The following is a 6,811-nucleotide window of genomic DNA, read 5'->3' as shown; positions in this document are numbered from 1 at the left end:
AATTTTGAAACCCTGGGTCCTCTCACATCCAGTGCAGGATGGCCTTGATCATTCCTCTCCCAGCAGATGGCATGTCCATTCTCAAATCAGGTCTGATTGTATCCCTTAAGACTCTTTCGGTTACAGTTTCCAGAAAACCCAACTCAACCAGCACAAGATCAAAACAAAGAAACGAACAAAAGGAGTTGATTAGTTTATTTAACTGAGAAGTTCAGAATAGATTTGGTCCAGCTTTATCCAGAGTGTTATCACCGGAATCCTACCTCTGTCCATCTCCTGACTCTGCTTTCCCATCTTTGGCTTCATTCTTGGACTTTATATGGTAGTAGGATAACCATATTAGGTACCTACTCTAGGCTTAAATCTTTCTAGGTCCAATCCTGCCTAGTAAAGGCATTCTTTTGGCAGTGGTGCTTATACAAATCCCAAGATTTACTCCAATTGGACCGTCTTGGGTGAATATCCATTCCTGAAACAATCCCTACAAGACGAGAGGGATGGAGTTATTGTGATAGGCTTACATCTAAATCAATCACTGTGGCTTAGGGATTCTATGATCTGGTTGGCCAGGTCTGGGTCATATGCCCTCCCCATTTCTAACAGTTGTGGAGGGGTGGTTCTCCAAAAGAAATCTGAGCTACTATTGCAAGGAGAAAGGGGTTGGATGTTGGCAGGGAAGTCAGCAAATGAGTCAGCAAATGAGCATATACTAGTTATGTCACTTGTATGACGTTAAAACAAAAAAATTTAAAAAAAGAAAAATGAGGACATGTCAAAATAGGGTTGGGAAAATTGTGGTACACTTTTAAATGTTTTGGTTAATGAACACTTTCAACACATGCAAAAAAAGTTCCAAGGTCATAGAATCTCATTTGATGATCAGGGTCAGGAGCCTCAATTTGGGGCCCTCTGTGATGGTGAGGCCCAAGCCAAAGGGACTTCCAGTCACACTGTCCACCTCTTGACCCCTCAACTCTTCACACCAAATAGTTACATGTGCTCTCCCAAATGCTGTTCCTTAGCCCGAGATGCCTTGCCCTTACCCTTGTCCTTTTCCTGCTCTTTAAATTCATGCCCTTTAAATTTAAGGGGAGCCTGGGTGGTTCAGTTGGCTAGGCATCTGACTGTTGATCTCAGATCAGGTCACGATCTCTGGGTTTGTGGGTTCCAGCCCCACGATGGGCTCCACTCTGATGGCGTGGAGCCTGCTTGGGATTCGGTCTCTCCTCTTTTTACCTCTCCCCTGCTTTGCTCTCTTTCTTTATCTCAAAATAAATAAATATCATACGACTTCACTCATATGAGGACTTTAAGAGACAAAACAGATGAACATGAGGGAAGGGAAGCAAAAATAATATAAAAACAGGGAGGGGGACAAAACAGAAGAGACTCATAAATATGGAGAACAAACTGAGGGTTACTGGAGGGGTGGTGGGAGGGGGGATGGACCAAATGGGGAAGAGGCATTAAGGAATCTACTCCTGAAATCATTGTTGCACTATATGCTAACTAATTTGGATGTAAATTACAAAAAAAAAAAAATTAAAAAACAAAAAAAAAAAATCAAAATAAATAAACTTTAAAAAACAAACAAATAAATAAGTGCATAAATAAATTTAAGCAACCAGGCCTTCAAAAGACCACACCTGCATCACTTAGCCCAGGGACTGTTAATCTTTTTATGCCTTGGAACCTATTTTTAAAAAATGAAATAGTGATATAGTCATATACGTGCTTCTTTATTAATGTATTTTATAACAAGACCCAGCAGCGAGTCTAATCACTACCATGGTTTCGCTGGAATGATGCACATAGGTGTTCTTTCAAGGTTTCTGCCACAAATGAAATGTGATATTAGAGTATCTGTGATTTCAACTTGTGGAAAGGTCACAGGTACGGCTGATACCTCTGTGGTTTGTTGCCTCCACTCATAATAGAAAGGCATGCTTCATTTCAGTTAGAGGTTAGTGAAAATCAGATAATTTTTTTTTTCTCATCCAAGTCCAGAGAGCCCTTTTTTTTTTTTAAATATATGAAATTTATTGTCAAATTGGTTTCCATACAACACCCAGTGCTCATCCCAAAAGATGCTCTCTTCAATACCCATCATCTACCCTCCCCTCCCTCCCACCCCCCATCGGCCCTCAGTTTGTTCTCATTTTTTAAGAGTCTCTTATGCTTTCCAGGGAGCCCTTAACTTCAATCTACAGACCACGGGTTAGCAACTCTGCCCTAATCTAATTTACATGCCCCTGACCGCAGATCTGGAAACATGCTGTGTGTGTCTCTCTATCACGACCCTTTCTCTTCTGCTCTCAAAGCTGGAGCGTGACGTATGGGCCCCATAAGCCAGCCCATGACCCACCCTTCTGTCCTCTACAGGAGGCGTGGGGGCGCTGGGGAAGGTTGGAAAGGAGGCTGGCAGCCTTCAGCCTCAGCTCCAATCTCTGGCTCGATTCAGTGCCAGGCCAAACTGGCATACTTCATCCCATAAAGTTCCCACTCTGTGGAGAGAGCAATCCAGTGTTTCCTCATTGATGTTTCCCTGGCTCGACCCTTGGAGGAAGTGCTCGAAGCCTCTGTCTTCAGTTTCCACTTTCCTGGTGTTCATAAAGTGTTCCCCGAGGAACCCAAGGTCCATCTTTCCTTCCGGACTGAGGGATTGCATGGGGAAGGAGGGACTTAATAAGATGCTAGAGACCATCAGATGTTTCTTTATTCTCGTGAAGGTTTAGATCTCCAGAATGAGAACCCAAAATACCCAATTCTTCCTCAGACCTAAGGCTTTCATTCGAGTTTTTCTTCATCACACCAGTCTTTCCTCTTTATGCCCTCTCTTTCTCCCACCCTATGCCATGTCCTGATTAGGTGGCTTTGTTTTATAACCAGGCACCAGGAAATGACACGAACCACAGACCTCCCAAATGAACACCTGCTCCCTGTGTTTTTTGAAGGGAAGGACGGATGAACTCAATGGAAGGGCCGATCATACATTAGTTTAACAACCTCAGAGAGAAGAGAATATTGGCTTTCCTACAGTTTTCTTTTTTACCACCAAAAGGTTAAAAAGTGAAAATAAAAAGGCTGTGCTGTTAATGCACACTTTTACCACTGGGCCCTTTGTAGTCAGGCCCCGAGGGCCTCTAGCCCCACAGTGTAGCAGTTTGGTTCAGGTTTCATTTGGCGACTCTTTTGATGTGCCACTTTTGTTCCAGGCAATCTATTGGTTTCTTCCTGGAGCCAGTTGGCTCACCAGGTGATGGGGCTTTCGGTACAGGCTTTGGCTTATTGGGGTTTGGGGATCTGCAGATTGTGGGTAGACCAGAGGTCCCAGCAGGTGGTTGGTTTGTCCCGCAAGACATTTAAAAATTTGAGAGTAAGAGGCCTGCTTTTAAAAAAGTTAGGGTGTTTTACATACAAAAGCCTGGACTTTCAGCCTCTTCTGGAAAATTGCAAGGTCTGGAGGTATTGTCCCACATTCCCGTGCCCAGCTGCCACATTCACATGGGCTGGGATTCTTCGTTGCCCACAGCCACCCTCTGCCCTCTGTTTAAAACCCTTCAGGCTTGGGGTACCTGGGTGGCTCAGTCGGTTCGGCATCAGACTCTTGGTTTCAGCTCAGGTCATGATCTCACAGTTGATTGGTTGGTTTAAGTCCTGCTTTGGGCTCTGCACTGACAGTGCGGAGCCTGCTTGGGATTCTCTTTCTCTTCCTCCCCCGCTGTCTCTCTCTCTCTCTCTCTCTCTCCTCCTCAAAATAGATAAATAAAGATTTAAATAATTATTTCAAAAAACCCTTCAGGCTTCCCCTTGCTGTTAGGATACAGACCAACATTCTTCCCATGGCCCACAGGCCAGCACAGCCTGACTCCTGCCTACCTCTCCCAATCTCATCTTGTGCCTGGAATAATAATACCAATAATAATAATAATAATAATGATAGCAAACACATAAACAACAGCACTAAACATGTGCCAGGCTCTTTCAATCCTCAGGACAACCCTGGGCAGGAAGTACTGTTGTTATCTTCGCTTTACAGGGGAGGAAAGGAAGGCACAGAGAAGTCAAGTCACTTGTCCAAGAGCACACAGCAAGAGCTGGGAAGACTAGGACTGGGACTCAAACCCAGGCAGCCAGCCCCTTGGAGCTGCTGTTCTTAACCACAGTACTTCCTCTCTTGCACCCTAGTCTCATGGTTCCCTCCCAGCACAGGCTTTTATGGGCGCTCTTGCCCCCACCTAGCTTGCTTTCCTGCCCTTTCCCCAACCTTCTTCACCACTGGATTTCCCCTCATCCTTCATTTCCAGCTCCGATGCCACTTCCCCAGGCCGGTTCTTTGTGTCTGAGCCCCCGGAGATCAGAGCTTTGGCTCCTTTCCTCTTGAGCAATGCTCTCCGACAGAAGACTCCGTGAATTCAGATGAAAACCCTCCATGTATGTGGGGACCAGTCCGGTAGCCACTGGCCGCATTGGTTGTTGGGCACTTGGCTCGCGTGACTGAAGAACTGAATCGTTCCTTTTGTTCAATTAGTTTGTCTTAATTAGGTCAAAGTTGGAGTTCAATACGCCCTCGCTCCTGTTGGTTCAATCGGTTTCTGTCTCAGTCACAGACCCTAAGCTCCACCAGTGTAGACACGATGTCGTTTCCTTCCCATTGCTTCCCTGACCCCGTGGTCGGTGCCCCGCACATCCCAGATGCTGGCTGCACCGACAGACTGTAGAGTTTTTGTCTGCACCGGAGAATAGTGTGGGCAGGGGGGCAGTGGGACGCCCCAGGGTGGGTGGTGACACTGCTAACCATGGACTTGGGGCGGGGGCAGAGCTGCATTTGAACCCAGCCTCCAAAGCTTATGGGCTCCGTGAACCTTGGTTCTCTCACCGGGGATGTGGACATAGTCTCTAAGAGGATTGTTGTGAGGAATAAAGGAGTAATGGTTGATAAAAATAGCTAAGATTTATTGCCAGCTTACCATCCTTCCAAGAGCCTTCCACATATGATTTCATTTTTTCCTCTTAGGGAACTGAGGCACAGATGGGCTAGGTGACATGGGACACGTAGGCGGCACTGTGGTGTGGCTGTTTGAGCTCACCTGTTTCCCTCCCCAGCGCCTGCGCGTTACCATCCTGTAATGAGTCTGTTTGTGGCAGAAATCCCTAGCACATGTAACAGTTGCCCACTCCCCCATGTCCCTCCTCCCCTTGCCAGCTCTTCCCTGGTCCAGATGCAGCAGTGAACCCCCCTGTCGCCATGAGCCCCTTCTGGGGGTAGCTGTGGGCAGCCAGGTGCTGTGAGGCCCAGGTGGCTGAGCCCACCAGAGCAGGGGAACTCTGTCCTCAGAATAGGCCTGAGGCCCTAAGGCTTGAGGACAGGTAGGGGCCAGGGCTTCATGAATGGGCTGGTGACCCGTTCAATATCTTGGGTGACCCTGCTGCTGCCCCTGACCTTGTGCGCCTCAACTGGTCACCGTGAGCCCAGTCCAGCTGTGGGAGGTTGGCCTCTCTACCCTCAGGCAGGGAATCTTCCATTTAAGACTCCTCAGAAACTCTTCTTGGAGGGATTCAGACTCAGAGTGGGGGGCTGGGGGTGGGGAGTGGGGAGGAATGGAGAGGAGGAACGGGGAGAAAGGGGAGAAGTGAACGAAACTTTTGGGTGAGAGATAGGCTCTGTCCAGAAACAGGGCATTTGGGGATTTGTAACCTCTCGGGCAGCACTTTGTAACAAGGCCCATGCTGATAATGACAGCAATTATCACACCTTACACGTGCCAGGCCTTGTTCCCATTGCTTTATCCTTCAAAGTGGGTCTTATTACTGAACCCCATTTGACAGACAAGGAAACCGAGGAACAGAGGTTAAGTAACTTGTCCAAGGTCACCCAGTAAGTGGTTGAGCCTGAATTCCAATCCAAGCAGTTGGACTTTAGAACCTAAGTCTTTATGAAATAAACTCAGATTATCTCATTGCCTAAGTGCTTGTCAGGAATGCCAAAGCTTACCTATCTAGAATGCCCTGTTTATTTCATAGCTGGCACGTCAGAAGTCTTGAGAAGAGTGTTGAGGATTTGCTCAGAGATGTGCAGTACTCGTGACCGGAAATGGAGCTGTGTAAGAACCTGGTCCCCGACTTCGACTTCACTCACACAGTAAAGAAAAATCAAGACTCCAATTACGCGAAAACAACCAGAATTCCGCCTCTTCTCTGGCTTCTGACAGAGACTCCAATGAAGCATTTCCAGAAGCACGTCCTATAAGCTACTCTGAAAGAAGGGTCTGGAGGCAGGTGAGGTCTGGACAGTGCCTCGTGAGCTCATGGTGTGTATTTGCTCACTAAAGGAGAACTTTCTACATCATGGAGTTTGGGTAAATGTTTGAGCTGGTGGAACTTAAGGAGAGAGAACTAACTACGGCTCAATTTGGGGAGAAGGGGATAGAATTTAGACAAAATTGGGAGGGCATACAGTTATGGGGAAAGGTCACAGGCTTCAAGTTGGGCAGACTTGGAGATAGACTCTACCTTACTGCCTGCTGACTCTGGGTGAGTCCTTAGAGACCGCCACCTCATATGGACAACGGCCCTCATGTACATGTGAGTGGAGACGAAGTCATTGAAATACCTAAACTGGAGGAGTCAACTTGCCAGTGATAGCTATTAATACTTTTAAAATAATGAACACCAGTTCCAAATGTGTGTTAAGAAAACGCAGGTTCTTTGGGAATTAATAGGTATTACTTGTCAAAAGTTTCTGTGGCCAAATAAGTTTAAGAAACGCTTAGTTAAGCAAGAGATATCAATTTCTCTCTGCAGGACTTCT

The sequence above is a fragment of the Leopardus geoffroyi genome, chromosome B4 (assembly GCF_018350155.1).
Source record: "Leopardus geoffroyi isolate Oge1 chromosome B4, O.geoffroyi_Oge1_pat1.0, whole genome shotgun sequence".
Classification (NCBI taxonomy): Eukaryota; Metazoa; Chordata; class Mammalia; order Carnivora; family Felidae; genus Leopardus; species Leopardus geoffroyi.
Note: the sequence above shows the minus strand (reverse complement) of the source record.